Genomic DNA, 19,267 nt, shown 5'->3' on the forward strand with positions numbered 1-19,267 from the left:
AGGGTCATTTGCCTTCACACAGGCTAACTAGTTGTCCACTGGAAAGCCTCAGGCTGGACAGCTAAACAGGGACTTGACGCTGATTGACAGAACTATTGTCTGGCTGCTCAGTATGACTAGCTGGTTTCTCTGTGGGACTGAAGCACTACTGTGTGTGTGTGTGTGTGTGTGTGTGCGTGAGAGAGAGAAATGGTGGGGGCAGATCTTGTTTGAAACTGTGAAGTTCTTGTGACATTGTGTTCACTGTATCAGAAACAGAAGGATACTCTCTCTGTCTCTCTCTCTCTCTCTCTATCTCGTGTGTGTGTGTGTGTGTGTGTGTGTGTGTGTGTGTGTGTGTGTGTGTGTGTGTTAGAGACAGTTTGGTTGTGATGATCTGATGTGAAGTGTGAATCCCCTCCAACAGAGCAAGCCATTCTGCTGTCAGCACAGTCCTTGCTGCATGCAGAGACACACACACAGAGCTGTCACTCACTCACACCCACTCAGATTCACAACACACACAAACACGCACACACAAATTCGTCTTTTACCCTGTCACAGGCTGACCAAAACAAAGCAAGGGGCTACTGATTTGGCCTCCACCACTCACTTGTGGTGACTGGACTGCTGCTGCAGAAAAAGAAATCCTCTCAACAGAAACTCTTTACAGAACAGGACAGGAATTAGTAAATTGAGACAAACTTTCAAATTAAAACCGTGGCTTCAAAAGACTTCTAAATTCAACAGGATCATGTGTAAAGACGAGCTAGGAGGACAACCTTTTTTCTTGTGTATGAATTGAAATCACATTTGAGTCACATAGATGCAGGATCTCAGGTGTCAACTTTGCAAAAGTTTTGTGTTGAATCTCTCTGAGTGACAAAGTATCTACCCTCATCTTCTAAATTAAACCACTGGAATAACACATTGGCGGTTTTTAGTCTCAGTCGCTGTGTGAGTATGAACAGCTTGGCTAAAAGCTGGTTTTCAGACAATCTGCATCTGTCCTGCTCTACTGATCTGAATTGGCTCACTGTGACTGCTCAATGGAGGGCGGGAAAAGCAAAGAGAAACTGTAACACTGAGAGATAGAGGGTGACAGTGAATTAAGCTATTCTAGATAGCAAATTACAACTTTCCTGTACCTTTCAACAAGATATAATTTAATGTCAGTCCCACTGAGCCCATTATGACCTCAAATCTTTCCCTCTATCCATTCATTCATTCATTTCTCTTTACTGTGTGCGCTTGTTATTGCAGAGGGTGTGGCTACCACATGCCATAAAAGAGCTTTCTGTTATCCAACACCATAATGCCCATTCATTCCTGCGTTGACTTGTTTAGTCATCCTATCCTTCCATCCATCTGCCCACTTCTCCCTTACTATGACTATTTGTTATTCTAGAGGGTGTGACTGATAGATGCCACGGGGAGGCCACACGCCCCGAAAGGAAAAATAAAAATTTAAAAAAAGTTTTCATTACAAAGTTACTGTAGAGTCCTACCCCATGCTGTCAAGGGAAGAGTTTGGTTTCAGCTAATTATCATTTGCTACAACTCCACCCATATTCCTGGATTTCATATGACATACAAGAGAACCAAAATCTGCTCTTGGCTTTATGCACAGGTGTGACATTATGGATGTGTTAAAAAGATTAAACTCTGGCTCACACTCCAGTCCGATTTTGTGAGATTGTTGCAACACCCCCATTTCCATCTGAATGGAGTTCCACTGAATGGCACATTTTCTTTCAAGAGGCCATATTCGAAAGAGACGACTGCGAAGCTTCAAGAGACAAAATTTGCCTGCAGATGTTGCTCAAGATGTGGGCACGGCAAAAGAACTCCTCCCATGCCTTGAGCATAAACGATCAAAAAATTAGTTAACTGTGCCACGCCCTTTAAAGGATTTACACAATATTAGTCTTTTGCTGAAATAAAATAATTCAGCAATACTCCATATTCCATGTGCGAAAGAGACTTGTGTGTTTCTCCCTCTCACAGCAGGTAGCTAGTCGATGTGGCCTCTGCCATGACTGCCAGTTACCGTGGAAATTGCATATGTATGTGTGTCTATTGTGTGTGCCTGCTACAATCTGATTTGTGCTCCAATAGTGTAACAGGATTAGGACTTTTTTGTTTTCTGCCATGTGTAAAGTGGCTGACATGTCATACTCTTTGAAAGCATGCGACACACATACCCTTCACATGCAGTCCAATACACAGCAGCGTGTCACCATGACAGGGAGGTAAATCTTTTTTTTTTGTCTAGTGGGTATGGCAGAGATGGTGATTGTCTGATCTTTAGTTTTGTGATTATTTTATATTTGGATTTTTTCACTATATAGTCACAGAGTGAGTGAAAATATTCTTATTGATCGTGATATTGATTTCAACCATATCGCCCAGTATGAGCTCACACATTACACACAGTCAGACGAAGTGTTAAGGGTTAGGATCCTTGCTCAAGGTGGTTATCAGGCCAATCCGCCTTGCTTGTGGGAAGCTTTTTAGCTGTGGGTGGCGATGGATCAGAGGTAGAGTGCGTCGTCCACCAATCAAAAGATCGGGCAGTTCATTCCCAGATCTTCCAGTCCGCATATCAAAGTTTTCTTGGGCAAGACGCTGAACCCCAAATTACAATTAGATTCCTCCTATATGAATGATATGCGACTGAATGTAGTGTTGCAGCTCCTTTAGTTAAAAAGGATAGCAAGGTGCTATACAAGTGCAGTCCATTTACCATTCAGTCCATTTACCATTTGCTCTCAGGATAAAGTGGCTGCTAACACACATCGTCTACTCTGTCTAGCATCAAGTGACCCCCGGATAGAAATAGCTGCATTGGCAGCTCCAGTTGTCAACCACACACATACACACAAAAGCGAGCTTCAATTGCCTCACTTCCAGGCCAGGCTGCAACTGTGTGTGTCTAGTGGCATAACTGGCTGTCAGTAGAAATAGCTGCTGTGTGACATGGTCGTTTCTGAGGCTTGTAATTATCCCTAAACCACCAATGAGCTCCACTTTTTGGTGCATCTGTGTACAAATGATGTTAAACTGGCACCTGGCACCAAAAAAAAAGAAATCAGAAATCTAGAGAGAAACCAGGCAGCAGTCGGAACTTTTGGAAAAAAATGCAAACGTATCCATTTGTATGGCTAATGCAAAATTTGGTTAGCATTTCAAAAAACCAAAAAATGTCTCACAGTGGTGACTATACAGTATGAAGCCAATGGATTGTCTAGCAGCTGTTTATTACTACATCTATTTAATGTTAATTAACTCTCACTACCTTTAAACAATTTCAATCAAGTAACTGATACAATTTGTATGTACAAAAATATTTGTCCATTTGTATGTCACACTGTAGCACTAAGAAACCCCTCCTTTTCATGTACTCCTTACAAGGCTTTGTCTCTTGCTCTCTGATATTTGAGCTATCTGTGGGAACTAGTGTCTATTCTGATTGGGACATTTCTGACAGAAGTGATAGTTTTCTGTCAGTGTGTGTGTGTGAGAGTGTTTGGGTAAGGTACTATGGCAATTTGATGTCTAGCTGCCAAGCCTGTCCCTGTCCTCAACCCCGTTCCAGACTGTTCCTTGGAATGTCACACTGTGCTGACACAGAGAGAGAGAGAGAGAGAGAGAGAGAGAGAGTGTGTGTGTGTGTGTGTGTGTGTGTGTGTGTGTGTGCATTATGTAAGAAAGCATTAGCCCGAAAGGACTTTGAAATGACAGAACATTAAAATGGTCGATGCATCAATAAATTGGAAATGCAAAAGAGCACATTTTTAGTGTTTTTATTAGCTCTCATGATGAGCAGCCCCTACAGTTATACAGGGTATGGCTAATAAGCTTGCTACACATTTTTCCCAGAAGCAGCGGGCTATGTAACTTATCCTCTCCGCAGGATTAAATAAAGGTAGAAGGACAACGTTCCATCTCATAGAAACCTGATTACCTTTCAGTTTGCTGAGGGAATGTGACACGATTCGATGCAATATGAAACCATCAATAATACTCAAATCAATGCAGCAGGAAGTGATACAACACTGAATGATCCTCTCCTATAAGCTTGCAGTTTACACCTGCAGTACAACCTCAATATACCAGTGCTTTATTCGCAGAACGACGACACATAGCTAGACCTAGACGTGAACATTGGTGTTTTTAAAACCCTATCACATTTCACTACATAAAACACAAGAACCCTTGTTGTGAGTAACCACGTCACAAAAGGCACCAACCATCGCTTCGCCTCACAAAATAAAGAGATATGTTACAAGCAGGTCTGGAGGATTTCATGGTTAATGATATTACATGGTGGGACTTTGCCTGCCTTGGGTTTTAACAGATAGACTGAACTGCCAACTATCGAGCCTGAAATCTCCAACTTGTTACCAGAACTAGGACTCTTTTCTTATTGCCTGCTACATTTGTGATATAACTTGTTAACTCATGCATATGTAGATGCTTTAGTTCGCCCTTTCTGCATCTTTACGCAGAGATCAGGTTGCCATTTGAAGATGGAGGAAAAGCTGACATGAAGAGAGAAATATGAGTGATTTAGAGAGGAGAAGAAAAGAAGGGAGGGAAAGAATGGTCACAGAGGTAAAAGTTTAAAGAAAAAATGTCTCCATGCATTTATAGGAAAGGGAGCAAAAGGGGAGAGGAAAAAATGGAGAAAGAGGGAGAGTGGTTTGGCTGGAGCAGTTTTGACATTAGGATCAGAGAATCAACTCTGTATGGGCACCAGATGGTCGCTGTTAACTACGGGCCAGTGGTTACACTGATAAGAGACTGGAGACCATACAGCTGGATACACACACACCCCCACACACACCCAGCTGGACAGAGGTAAGGCGATCTGTTCGCCAGCTAATTAGAGAGCTGGAGAAAACACTAATTCTACATCCACAGTAAGCTGGCTACATTCTAAAAACTCATCCATTCCCCTTTCATGTTCGGCTTGAATTGAACAAAGCTGTTTTTCTGACACCCAAACACGAGCAGTGTTTTTTTTTTTTTTTTTTTTTTTTAAAGGTGATGTACGTTTGCATGACTGCGTGCAATGTAGCAGTAATGTTTAAGAAGTCTGTTTTTCGTCTCCTCCGGCTTATCCAGCTAGTTGCACAATAATGTTGCGTTCTGTGCTCACGGTTATCTTGCCAGCCTACTTTGTAAGCAATCAAACAGTAATTAGATCGGCAGTCTTGATGTAAAAGTGCAGGAACTGTTGGCACAAGTGACATTAAGTCAAATCACATTACACTCATTAAGGTGTCTCTGATATCAGAATCAATAAGAAGAACCACGTTCAGTGTTACCACGTATTAGTCAAACACGTGGTTGTGGAAGTGACAGAACAATGCACAATTTTGTTTTTACTGCAAGTGTGGAGACAAAGAAGAATAGGTTTAGCCACTATCTATCGTTTTTGTGTTTCAGAGTGGATGTAGTATTTTTAAATGCAGTTTTAACATTTTAACATAACGCATTTTCAGATTTATGTGTGACATGGTCTAAGATGAAAGACACGTGATACTATACTATACTTCTTGTAAGCAAATAGTATTTCAGACAACAAGGAAGGATATTGAACTGAAATTTGAACCTCATACTTCACTACTATTTGGCATCAAACTAAATCCAAAATAACTTATTTTTCCTAAATAAATTTAAAAGCAAACAACTTCCAGAATACCGTGTTAGAAACACCTGAATCCTGAATCATTTACAGACTACTTGTGTCTTAGTATGATATCTTAGACAACATAAACACACTCACACACTCACATGGCTGAGCAGTTGGCATGCCCAGATGGAGCCACCCACATAGCACAGATACTGGCTAGCGTGTCATTCATTGATTTATATTTCTGCTCTGGCAGTCTGGTAGTCTGCTGTAAATCTACAATTACATTTTTTAATAAATGATGAACTGAGTGGCTCGTTGTGGGGGGTGGGTTTCACTCCTACAAACAAATATAGGAGTGAGTCAAAATGATCAATCTACCCCAATAAATCTACTTAATGTTCTTGCTAGGTAAAAGGGTTAAGTAAGGAGAGGAGAGTTTATAGCAATCTGCATGGTCTCCAAGGTCAAGGGCTTATAATAGTCTGCTCTAATAGTCAGACTGGGCTCCTTGGGATCCAAGCCCACCTCTTTATTCATCAATAGCTGCTGACAGAAAGTCAGCTTGCCTGTCTTACCCCATCTACCCACACACACACACACACACACACACACACACACACACACACACACAGTCAGCAAGTCTAGCCTCAATGGGCACCAACACATGCAAATGTGTGGGCGAGCAAACACACACGCACCTGCTGCAGTGTGACCAGTGCTGACACACAAGATCTCTGGACTGTCTGACTACAGCTCCCAACAGCTGTCACCCAATGACAGGCGAAGGGGAAAGGAGGACAGAGGGAAGAGGAGGAGAAGATGAGCAGAGAACTATTTTCAAATACCTTAGATATTTTGTGAGTATACAGTTTGAAAGACTGTTTTCCCCCTCTGGAGACATATTTTAGCTGATAGATACGCATCTTGCATGCTTCTTTTGCTTTTTCGTGTGTTGCAATAATCAGTTGAGCAGTATCTGGTTTTATTTAGCAGAAACTGAATATTTCAATTTGGTTAAAATGCGCCCTTATTAACTCAAGAATGGGTTAAAAAATATCTGAGTACTGAATTGCAACATCAACACTGGTACATGTAGAACAATATTTTAACACTCAGCCTTCAACATCATGGACATACAGTAGATTATAAAAAAAAAGCCTTCTACAGCTGCGAGGACTGTAAACTACTGGTCATTATAAATTCTAATAACCCCTTTTCTTACTACATAGTACCGTATTCACTGAATACTGACAGGAGAGATAAGAGTAAGATGGAGGGAAGGGCACATCATCCCTCCCCTCCGACAAACATTTGTTTGTCGTTAGTTTGCATCATAGTCAAATCAGGCACCAAGACAACTGCAGTCTGACATCTGTATGTATTTATGCAGATAATGAGTGACAGCTGGAGGTGTAGCTTGGTGATAATATTCATCAGTATGAGCAATGGGCCAACAATGGATTGTAATACCGACTTCCACATAGATATTTATAATCTGTATTTGTTAAAAGAAAGAAAAAGAGAATTTCTGTAAACTGTAGTTGTGAATGTGTGTCAGTGTGCCACTGCAATGCAGTGAAATGCATCATGAATAGTAATGCATGAGACTCCCATTACCCCTCTCTCCTTTACATTGCTCTCCTCCCCTGAAGGCTGCATCTCACCCAAACTCCGCTCCTCTCTCCTCCTAGTGTGGCTCTATTTTTCTCTGCCTTCCTGTATGATCTTGTTTCCTCTTTTTTCCCCCCTGCTTGCCCTTCCAATTTCCTCTTCTATTCTCTCCAAACTCACTCGTCCTCTCTCTCACTTTTAGCTACCTTCCTGCACTCCTCCCTTCTATCCAGTCATCTCACAGTCAGTGTGAAAAGTACAAGCATGTATGCAAAGATGATTTAAAGAGGAAGTGTTTTCAAAGACACTTCAGAGTTTTGGGCTGATGTACTAATGCACTAAACACAGCTGAAGCTCATAATAGTAAGGGTTAGGGTTAGTGGGCCTCTATAGAGCTGGAACCTGAATACTAATGAATAGTGTCCAGATTCTACCAAAATTTCATAGTGTTAACCTGATGCTAATTGGATAATAGAGAACAATGTGTCATAAAGAGTGGGACTGGAGGGCAGGAGAGGAAGGAGAACACTGGAAAAGGGACAATTGTTGAATTTTTGTTGTGAAGGCTTAGGATGTGAAGAGCAGAGGATAGCAGAAGATAAAGGGGAGAGGAGGGAGTAAGGATGACAAAGGGGAGTAATATGAGGGTGACAGTATGTCACCTCTGTGTGGTTCTGCAGTGTGAATGCTAACGAGGTCTTGAGGCCACAGATAAACAAGAAAAGATAGCTGACAAATGCATCCATTGCTCTCCGTCCCTCTTTCTCATTTGGATGCTTACCAAGCTACTGTATCTCTACCTCCCTCCTCTCTTATTCTCCCCCTTTTCACTGTTTCTGTCTCACAGCACTGTGGTATGAATGGATACGAAAGCAATGGATGGGTACCAATTAAGATAACAAGAATGCATTGCTCTTGTCTACAAAATGCCACCATCCTTTTTCCTGTCGCACTCTGTGGTATGCCCTGCGAGTTATTTCTCATCTTGCACAGCTGCTGCACATCCGGTGCTTATTTACAGAGAAATACGACATCCATTTTCCCAATACATCATCATTAAAACCATGGCTGTTTTGCAAATGATATCTATCACTGGAACAATGACATGATACAGCTGGCATGTCTTGGGCCGCTGACATCAAAATGCAATCAAATGCTTAGATCCTCTTTGAGATATTTTGTTTCAATGTGGGATTGCTGCTGTTTCAATTGGCCACATTATGTAAATTCAACAATCAAGATATTCCTTCCCATTTGATCGTGGCTGTTCAAAAAAATAAATTTAAAAAGTACATTTGTGGGTTGATGTATGGCTAATACGACTTGTTAGCCATACATGATACATAAGACTTGAACATGTTTTATTAGGTCAAGAGCAGAATCAGAATGTGTTTCTAGGTCCTTTTATACACACAGCCCCTGAGTTTCAGGACAATGCACCTGGACAATCATCCTGAACATGCGGCTAATGTAAACAAGGAGTGTTTTATGGACAAACAGTGGAATTTTCTTGACTGGCCAAGCCAGTCACCTGACCTCAGTCCAACTTGGCAGGCATTTCACTTGCTGAAGACCACAGTGATAGCAGAAAGGCCCCCAAAACAAGAACTAAATGAGGATGGCGTCAGTACCGGCCTCACAGGGCATTACCGCAGAAGATGCCAGATGTCTGCTGATGTCTACAGTATGTGTCACAGTATCCTTGTCAGAGTAATTTAACAGCATGACGCTTCTGCCTGGAGACAAACTGTTAAGCAAAAGGAGAGCAGTAACGTAGTGTGATCCTTAGAATTCACATGCTGTGCACGAGAAGAACTAGAGAAAAGTATGAGGGTGGTCTCTAAACAGAAATCCTAAGCTAGCAGACAGTCTCCAGGCAGACTGGATATGCTAATTTATGTTAACTGGCTTTCTGTACTCTTACAGCACTATGCCATAACTGCACATGTTGGCTTCAGATTGCAATGCAAATGTAGGTCATGGAGGATTTTCAACCCCCTCCCATCCCCTTTATTCTACTGTATTCCTTTGATTTCTTCTTTTAAGCTGTTCTCTCTCTGATCTAGTGCTATCGTACTCTCCAATCTTTCTGTGTTCAGTTTAGTTTTCTCTTTTCCTGGTTTCGTTCTGAGCTGGCTCAGCCCTCAGTTCCCACCCCTCGTCTCTAATGTCCATGTGAATGTAGTACCATAGTGTTAATATGGTGCCTGAGTTAATCCAGTCAGTGAGCAGTTGGCCAGTTCAATGAGCGGTCAGAGTCAAGACAAAAATACATGCTCAAAGAGAAGTGAAGAATGTCCCATGGGAAAATACATCTTAGAAATACAGCATTTTGGCGTACCTTTCAAATGCTTGACTGACTCAATAGTCAGAAATGTTTCAGTGCAACATGTTCAAATGGCAAAACGTGGCTCATCTTAACAACAAGCCTGCATGGTCCCACAGTCCCTGTTATATTAATGCTTCCTACATACAGCAGCTGTTAGTTAACATCTGATGGTCGCTTAGTCTTCAGACCTGCATGAATCTTGAATGGAATTATGGGCAGTGTGGATTTAAGTATGTGTGTCCGAATACAAATACACAGGATTTTGATGATAGACTAAATCTATAGCCAGTGGACCTGGACAATATAAATCTCCTCAAGTGCCTGATCACCATTCAAGGCCTAAATTGTGGTGCGAACATTAAACTCTAATAGCTAAAGTAAAAAAAAACATCAGTTGTTGTGATAGAGCTGGAAACATGGGGTTTCATTCACTGATAGCAAGTGCCTGCACATTATTCTACATAGCATGTAACGGTTCAACATCACCAACAACTCTGTTGTCAAGAATCTAGGCACCAACAACAGGGTTTAAACGTGTCATAAGATGACCAGAGAGAGAGAGAGAGAGAGAGCGAGAGAGAGAGAATAGATTACCCTAGAGCCCACTCCTGCTCTTTTCCGGGCTCTGGTGCCCCACTTTTTCCTCTAATCTTCCTTTCTGGTCTGACACACATTCCACAGACAGATAGACAGAAAGGATTTACTAGGACCTCTACCCATGATCTAAATCCATTGCTTTTTTTGGTTGGGTATTGCTATCCTTATTTGTGGTATGCAGAACTGAGAATCAGTGGCAATTATTCCTGCAAATTAAAACAATGGAACCATGAAATCCAATAAACATAGAAGAGATTTAAACACTCTTTTTTACAAATTCATTGGACAAATAAGGTGTTGCTTGTCAAGTACCAGCTCAGAGTCACGTCAGCATGGTTAGAACGTGCAAAAAAATCTGATGACAGTTAATCATTTACAGACAAGAGGACAGAGGTTAATATATGCACTGCAGTTACTGAAGGCAACAACAACTGAATAAACTAAGGTCTGAGTCACAGGGTCTGAGTCACGTTCAAGTCACAGCCAGAGTTGCCAACACATTACTCTCACATTAAGTTTAAATTGTAATTCTGCAAGTCTTTACATTGAGAGCATATCAGAAACATTCAAGTCAGGCGTTACATGCAAATATCACCATCATGGCCCTGGATGTGGCAATAAAAAAACTTTTACAAAAAAATTTGAGGAATAGGAATCTTTGTTTCAACATGTGTGTGTAAATCATACACAGAAAAACAGGTAATTCAAGTAAGGAGGGTGGAGATATACGTTTAAAACATACGGAAAGGTAAGGAAAGGAAATAAGACCTTGTAAGTACTGATCACTAAAACTGCTCTCCAGGCTTTTTGTGAGCGCGTGTATCTACGTTTTTGAAGATATGTTAACAAAAAACAAAATGCAGTACTGTATTACATAGTAGGACTGTATTACATTATTCTCTCTTGTTTATAAGCCCAAAGGCAAAGTGTGAAACATTTCATTAAAAGATAAACTCTTCCAACATTATTTAAAACACTATACTGTTCCCCTGTACTATTGCCAAAACACAAACCAGTGGATTCAATATCACACAGAATCCTGTCTGCCAAAGCAAAATGAAATGGAGATAAGACATCTGTTGCACCTTTTACAGGTCGTAGTGTTTTTCAGAACATATTCACCATCCATTAGCTGTTGTTTGCAAACAGGAATAAATGATGCAAGACAAGTAATGACTGAAAAAACAGTGTTGACACTGACAATCTAATCAGCAATTCCATTTAAACAATCATTATGTAGACGGGTCTACTTAGCATACTGTAAAGACAACAGGAGGTAAAAGTTCACATCTTAATAATAGGGGAGAATGTCAATATCCGCCTTGGTCTATAACAAACAGTTAAGTTTAAGACATAAAAAAAAATAAGCACAGATATCAAAGTGAAGGAAGTGAACAACATTAAAATGTGACATTCAACAATGGGAGGATGATCTTTAATTAAAGTCAGCTTGAAAAGTGTGACAACATGATGAAACTATGGTTGCTGAGGGGAAACCCACCCTGAAAGACAATTTACATGGACTCCCTTTTCATTTATGAAGACTAACAAGTTTTCCCCTAACATAGTTACAAATAAGACAGCAGTCTGTGGCAATTAACAGACACATGAAAGCAATGTTCAGGTTCAAGACTAACTTGCCGCTTACTTGAAAACAGGCATCAATAATATCAACAGTGCTTGGCTTTTCACCTTCTGCACGTAGTAGTATGTGACTGTGCCTGTGACCTTTCTTCTCCCTGTAGGGAGAGAGGCTGAGTGTGTGACTGAGAGGCCACTAGTCTGGGAGATACTGCTGATAATTTAAACCAGACACACACTAGAGAACTGTTTGTCAGTGCAACACAACACTGCCTTGTTTGCGATAATGACCACCAGATTACATCTACCATGTGTGTGTCTCAGCTTTTGCATGCATGTATACTACTTCATACTATACTTCATATGTATGTGCGTGTGTGTGTGTGTGTGTATATGGCCGAGCCCCCTATGCTGTCAAAGAGTTAGTGAGGGGACATTCTCCACCCCAGTGTCCACCCCAGATCCATCCACCCATCCACTTGCCCGCCCACGCACACACACAAATACACACTCTTCACACAAACACATCATTCATTCAGAGTGTTTTATGAGGTGTCTATGGGACGACAGGGAACAATCCAGACACTGAAAGCTCACTGAGTCAATGTGCTGACTGAGTGACTTGAATGGACTGAACTTAACCATTATTTATCCATCCATCAGCCTATACAATGGCTGTATTATCTCACACACTCAGTGATTAACACATGCCTATTAAATCTGTTTAAAGAACTGCATATTAAGCACATTTTACAACACAATCGCTGAAATCATTGTTTTCCTAAATTGAAAAAGTGTTCAACCTAAAATGATTACATATAGACACATTAAATGCACAGTATATGGTGATCGTACCTATTCTAAAAGAACAAAGTTTGTTGCAGTGACTGGGGGAGGTCTGGTGGGGTGTGGGGTGGACTGCATGAGGTAATACTTGATCCAAGATCACCTTCAATGGTCATGCTGCAGCAGATGGCTCACCTGCAAAGTTACACAGCCAGGAGCTCATGATGGTATCCCACTGTGCATCTGTGTTGCTGTTCTGAGTGTTTATGCAAATGTGTAGCTGTTGCATTCTGTTTGCATGTATGAAATGTGCATTAGTGGACAATCTAAACACACAAACATCTTTTTTTCTGCTACTTCCTATTGCAGCCTGGCTCTTACTCTCCCCCTCTGTCTCTGCCCTCCATCTTCCCATCTCTGTCTGTCCTTGAGGGGAGTTTCAACTGAGCAAAAGGTTCCTGGTGATAAACGGAAAATGGTTGGGTGGTGCTGTCACAGACCGGCTGTGTATACACCTGGCCTCGACAGCCTGGACACAGACAGGAGGCGAGGGTGTAGGTGCAGAGGAGAGGAGGGCATGGAGGAAGAGAACACATGGAAAATAAAAAATAAAGGTGAAAAAGACGATGTAGAGAGGAGAGCAAAGCACACAGGCAACCTTATATGACTTTGCTTCTTGAGAAAGTAATCAAATACTTATCAAAGGGAAAATGGGATACAAGTTAAACATGCTTACATGTTGTTGTGTTGGCATGTTATACAGTTTTGTGGAGAAATCGAATATAACAATTTTGTTAAATTTCTGTTTACCATTTAATCCACACTGAAGACTGGCAGAGTCTTTGTCAAAATAAAAATCAGTGGATTTAAAGCCAAAGTTTTCAGACACAAAATTCTCATTAGCTCATCGTAATCTTCCTGAGTCACACAGTGTTTGGACTTCAACCAAGGACAGGAGGGCAGTGCTCTGAGGGTAAGTGTAACCATCTCTATGAAATGCAGTGTGACACTACAAGTGTGTTCATGGCAGTATAGAACAAAAGCAGACGGTGTTGGGTCACAGCCTGGCTGCTAAGATGTGGTCTTCTGTTGATGTGCTTAATGTTAACTTTTAAAGACAGAGAAACCTAAAATTAGTTCACACAACCACAACACTCCTACACTTGTGAGCTAGACAAAAAAAAAGACACCAGTGAGGCCAGTGCTTTAAGGGAAACAAATTACTACACACACAGCAGACAGATGTAATTACACACAGACTTACAACACTTTTGTGTCTGAAGGAACCTCATGTCCAGACACAGAGCGGACAAGCTAGGCTGCCCTCAGTTTCTCAGGAAAACAAACACATAAGCAGACAGAGGAGATGTTTTCATCCCAGTGCTTTCTTATAAAATTAAGAGGTGAACATTTAGGGTTTTTCCTTTTCCCAACAGAAAGGAGTATCAATTTGGCAACTTTCTCACTAAATGCTTATCAAATCACTCAACCAAAGTTTATTTGCCAAAAAATGTGTTGTGAATTTGGCTTTGCATGCACGTCAGCTGTTCCACATCCATACCTCACTGGCCTAACCGGGTTTATGTTTAAACAGAAACAGACAGCAAACAGCGTTAACACCCACAAACACTTGTGTTGACATACACTGCATGCACGCACAGTCAAAAGCAGAGGATTCTCTGCTTCCTTTTAGGCTCAAACACACTAAACAGTGTTTGACCTACTCTCCTCTGTGTCCAATCTGCGTCTTGAAAACATACACATTCTCTCTCTTTCCTGAAGAGAGTGACCTGTGTCTTATCCTTTTTGTTCCATCCATACATGGACAGACATACACTCACGCATTTTTATCCCTTAACTTCATGACAAGGGCATTTTGAGAGCTGAAGTCTGAAATTCCAATGTCCATGGGCAGATGTTCGTATTAAACAGATGGTTGCAGACACTTCCTCATATTCTATGTTTATGTGTTTTATAATGCAAACTAAATGGCGAAAGTGAGTCTACCCCAAGACATGACAAAAGAGTCTGACCCATAAATTCTGAAGGCATAAAGAAAGACCAGCGCCATATCGGCCAGAGGAATCAATTGTTTGCGCATTTTACTCTGTATGATTGAATCCCTACTTGTGCTGTGCAAGCTTCAATCAGTTTTGTATTCTGTGTATTTTACCCATTAACTGATTTAAATGCTGGTTCCAGTGATCAGCAAGACTCCCAGGATAGGGCCAGGGTGAACAGAAGAGAACAGAGAGTGGATTGAGAAGCACAGAGTTCGTCCAGGGGAGGGTATCTAAGTCTGGGCTGGACAGAGGACAGGAAATGTATATAGCCAGAATGGTCTTGGCCTGAAACTGGAAAAGAGGACAGGGCCCTTTCAGAGAGGGCATTGAGACAGTGGGTTACTTCAGGATCTGAGGCTGCTCTGTAACAAGGACCAAGCCATGAACTGAGAAAGGCAAAGGGCAAAGGGCCTGATTTTTTTTTTTTTTGAGGAATTGTTTGGAGGTCTGTGCATGGCAGAGAACACAGAGCATGCTTCGAGTTCAGTGCATTAGACGTTGGGTTTAGAAAACCAATGTCTCCATGATCATGACCAGAAAATGTCACTTTTCTCTAGAGGCCTGTCAAGTAAAAGTACATCTGCATTCAGGTGAAACTCCATGGAGTATATAGAGTTACTGTGAGCAGCTGAAAAGGAAAAGGGCATGTTAAAACCTGAGAGTCGACTTATTTCAGACTCTGCAACTGGATCACTTCTTTACTTTAATCAAAATAGGCATGATGTGTGCTAGTTCACAGTAATTATATGGCCTAGCGTCACTCAGTTAAAATGGATGAGAGAAAGCGAACAGAGGCCTAATTGAGAGACAACCAGGGCATGTATATATGCACACACACACGAATAAATGTGTGCAGCATGTGCTATATGCACACCCATGCACCCAGAAACTTACGACAATCAACACACACCTGATTACTCATTCAAACACACACACAGACAATAGAGCACTCTGGGTGACAGAGACCCTTATTAATGTGCAGCATTTGGGCCCCTCTGACTCACCCAGACTCAAAAACTACACAGTCTACAGTATCTAGTTCATGCATAAACTCATTACTAACTCTGTACCTCCCATTCAGACTTCATGGACCCGACCGTTTCACATCAATACTTAGTGAACTGTCAGCTTCATATGCGTGTTAATTAACCCTAATTTTTTGCCATGCATCCTGTAGCTGTAACTAAGCTATTGATCATTCTTAAAGCATCAACTAGCAAGACTAAAACGGTTAAAAAGAATGATAACATGTGAATATGTTATCTATGCCTTTAATAGTGACAGGCATAGATAACAGATAACAGTTGTGACAGCTACTGTCCTACATTAGCAGAGGCACCAAGAGCACTGCCAGATGACTGGAAATAGTAGAAGGTAAATCTTTAGAGACATCTGGGGTTTACAGCCACACTTACCCTGAATTTCTGCTACAAACAGCAACACAGCACGAGTGACTATTTATAAAATATGCACATAATCTGCTGTTGGTGTTTGTCAATGGCCTTTTTCTAAAATGTATAAGAAATACACCGCAGATAGTTCAAAAGGAGGAACATCTAGATTGAAAGTTACTTTCCTGTGCTGAACTCATTGTAGGCACACAAGGGCCTCAGTGGAACTAAGCTATTCCATAAGGAGGGGCGGCATTGATGTTAATGGGAGAGGTTATACAATGGGCTGAAGCAAGGCAGTGTGTAGAGGTCAGAAAGATGTAGCACAGCCACTCTGTCATGACTTGAAATGAGCTGGCAAACAGAGCAATAAGAGAACTTTGCAAGGGCATCTTAACTAATATATCAGTCCGGTAAATCAGCACTGGATCTCCCCCTGACTTTAGTGCTAAATAAAATATTCCAAGTATACACTGTTACAGTGTGACTGAAAATCATAGCTCACTTCATACTATAGATTTGGATCCCAGATTCAGCATTGCACCAAGCACTTCAAAACACCTCAACACACCTTACGCATCTCAATTCCATATTCCTCTTCTCATCCTCTCCATGTCTACTGAGAGACTAAAAACACATTAAAGTTTCATAAAGGCTGCAGCTTACCCAGACATACTGGGCTTCTTCAAGTCAGTACACTGATGATGTTTGTTTGGTTGACGTGTTGTTTTTCCATCAGTGGTCAAAGTGAAAAAGGTTGCTGCCACTGTCTTTAATGTAATCAACACAAATTAAAAAAACAGGTTAGCCAGGTAAGTGGGACAGACACTGGGGTGATAAAGAAGTGCAGCTGGGTAACAGCAATTATTGTAATTATGACAACAGGACTGTAATACAACAATAGCCGACATTCTTCCAGACAGACAGGATGAGGATGTGCGCAAGTACTGGTTCATCAGAGGATGTGCTAAAATAGATAGGGGTTTAAATCTTTGCTTTTCTAAAATTCAAATGGTGAAACTAAGAAACGCATTTTAGCGTTCATGCATTTACAAAGCTAACGGTATAACATGAAAACAATATCTGACCGTGAGTATACAAACCTAGTGATGTGGGCTGTTGAATGGGATGAAATATTCGGATAATGATTACATCTTATTGCTCAGAACAATATGAATAACTGGTTAGGTGACTGGAGGATTCAAGTAATTATCGGCTTTAAAAACATGTTTGAACAACTTTCTAATCTTTTTAGGGTCAAATATATCTAACAAGCTTCTACATGCTAGCACTGTAGCAGGTGTCTATTTCATCTCTATGGAGTTAGACGTGTCCAAACACACTCACCACTACAGCTGCTGACAGAGCCACTGGGATTAATACATACACGGGTGCACACACACACACACACACACACACACAGACACACAGACATAATGTATATGTAGACACACACAAATACTCTACATGCAGAGACAGTGTCCTGACAGCTGCCAACCAATGTGTGCCACAGGCTTGGTTATTTCTAGGACTGTGAACAAACTATTTTTCTATGGGTAGTGTGAGAAATTCTTATTTTTGAACATGCAATAAGAAAGAACGTGACAAAATATACCTATATCAGATATTTACCAACCAATTCACACAGTGTACATTCCAAAGATCATTGTAGGATGTATTCCATGGCAACTCAGAGTACAAGCTCTCAGTGGGCCTTGAGTTAACTACTAGGTGTTTTTTCTTATTACAATGGTTTTCAAGGTCAGACTTGGCTTTAAAGAGCCAGCTAATTATTAAAAACTGGTTAAACCTGCTGTATGTAAACATAATGAGACTGTCTCTGACATGCCTGTCTGCACACCGGTAACATGCTATAGTCTAGTAGCTTAAAAAGGTAGGTCATCATGGCCTTCGACTTTATCAAAGTTAACAGCCCTTGAGAAAATAATATCATATAATTCATGTCTGTAATTCTTGGAAAGGGTAAAAACTACATTACTGTATTTTTAAATGCTGCTCTGCTCGTTTGGTCTGACGTATGGAATGACCTCATCTGTCTGTGCAGCCGGTTTCACCGTGGCTGGCTTGAAAGAAATCTTACTACTCACCCACTTTGTCACTCTCACACTCACTTGGTGAATGAAATACCACAAAGAGGTAGCTGTGGTATACTGTATGAGCACAGAAACACACACACACACACACACACACACAGACGGACTCGGGCTAAAAAAAGACACGCACAGAAACGCAGAAGCAGACACATACACAAGCTCATTATACGCAGAAGGAAACTATGACGGAACTATAATTTGATACAAAACAGAGGGCATCTACATGAAAAATGAACTGGCATTTGATGAAACAAGAGAAAGGATTATTCTTTTGCCTCCTCTGTTCTTCTGTCCCTGCTCTCTCTTTATCGCTCCCGCTTCATGGATTCAATAGGGCTTTGTCTCATTATTCACCAATGACCATTTGAGTTTCATGTTTTCAGAGGGAGGGAATATAGTTCAAATCGCCTGGTTTTGTCTCAGCCAAAAGCTGAAATCGAGCTAAAATGACAGAAAATACCAAGTCGTGTTTCAAAGTTATAGGTCAGGCTTTCTGAAAATATTCAGCTACATATTAGATCTGTAATTCTTTAAATTTATCTCTTGATATCTTTTGAGTATTTATCAAAAATATTTCCTGTAGCTTATGTGCTCGACGTGTGCAGTCTAGTTCTCAGGATGTCTATCATAACTTGCAAACATGGCAGTAGTACTCTAGACTGATATGGTCTTCAACTGCTTACTTACCTTGTAGGGCTGGATAAATTCTTTATTAAACAAGTGAGGACTTGTGCATCACTGAAATTCAGAGGGCTGTCTTAAGCAAGAATAGTTTTGCGATTAAATCTAAGCACCTTCAACTAAAACCTAATTGAATTGTAATATAATTAAGTGCCCTATTGACTGGAGGATGACATTTTCCTTGTAGGAAATTCACAGACACCTCTTGGTAACAGCTTGTTTGTCACAAGATCCTGGACATTGCTCAATGTGGCCTGATGTTTGAGTACTTCTATCACGTCTGGCCCAAAACATGTTTAATCATTAAGGTTTAAATCACATGAGTTCAAATCAAATAGACCCATTAGACCTGTTACATAAAATACTGTCAGACCACCAACAGGTAGAAGCAACTCAGTGAGACTGTGATACGTGTGTCCCGGTGTGTGTTTGTGACAACAGTACATGAATACTGGCAAAAGTCTGTTTGTATTGTTTTTACCTTTGTGGGC

At 40.9% G+C, this 19,267-nt stretch overlaps 1 protein-coding gene across 5 annotated transcripts in view; it reads right to left on the reverse strand.

Moving 5' to 3' along the window:
• LOC139204849 (protein MTSS 1-like) overlaps positions 1-19,267 on the reverse strand; it is a 52,163-nt gene that overhangs the window by 18,860 nt on the left and 14,036 nt on the right. The window lies entirely within an intron of this gene.

The sequence above is a fragment of the Pempheris klunzingeri genome, chromosome 8 (assembly GCF_042242105.1).
Source record: "Pempheris klunzingeri isolate RE-2024b chromosome 8, fPemKlu1.hap1, whole genome shotgun sequence".
In the NCBI taxonomy this organism is placed as follows: Eukaryota; Metazoa; Chordata; class Actinopteri; order Acropomatiformes; family Pempheridae; genus Pempheris; species Pempheris klunzingeri.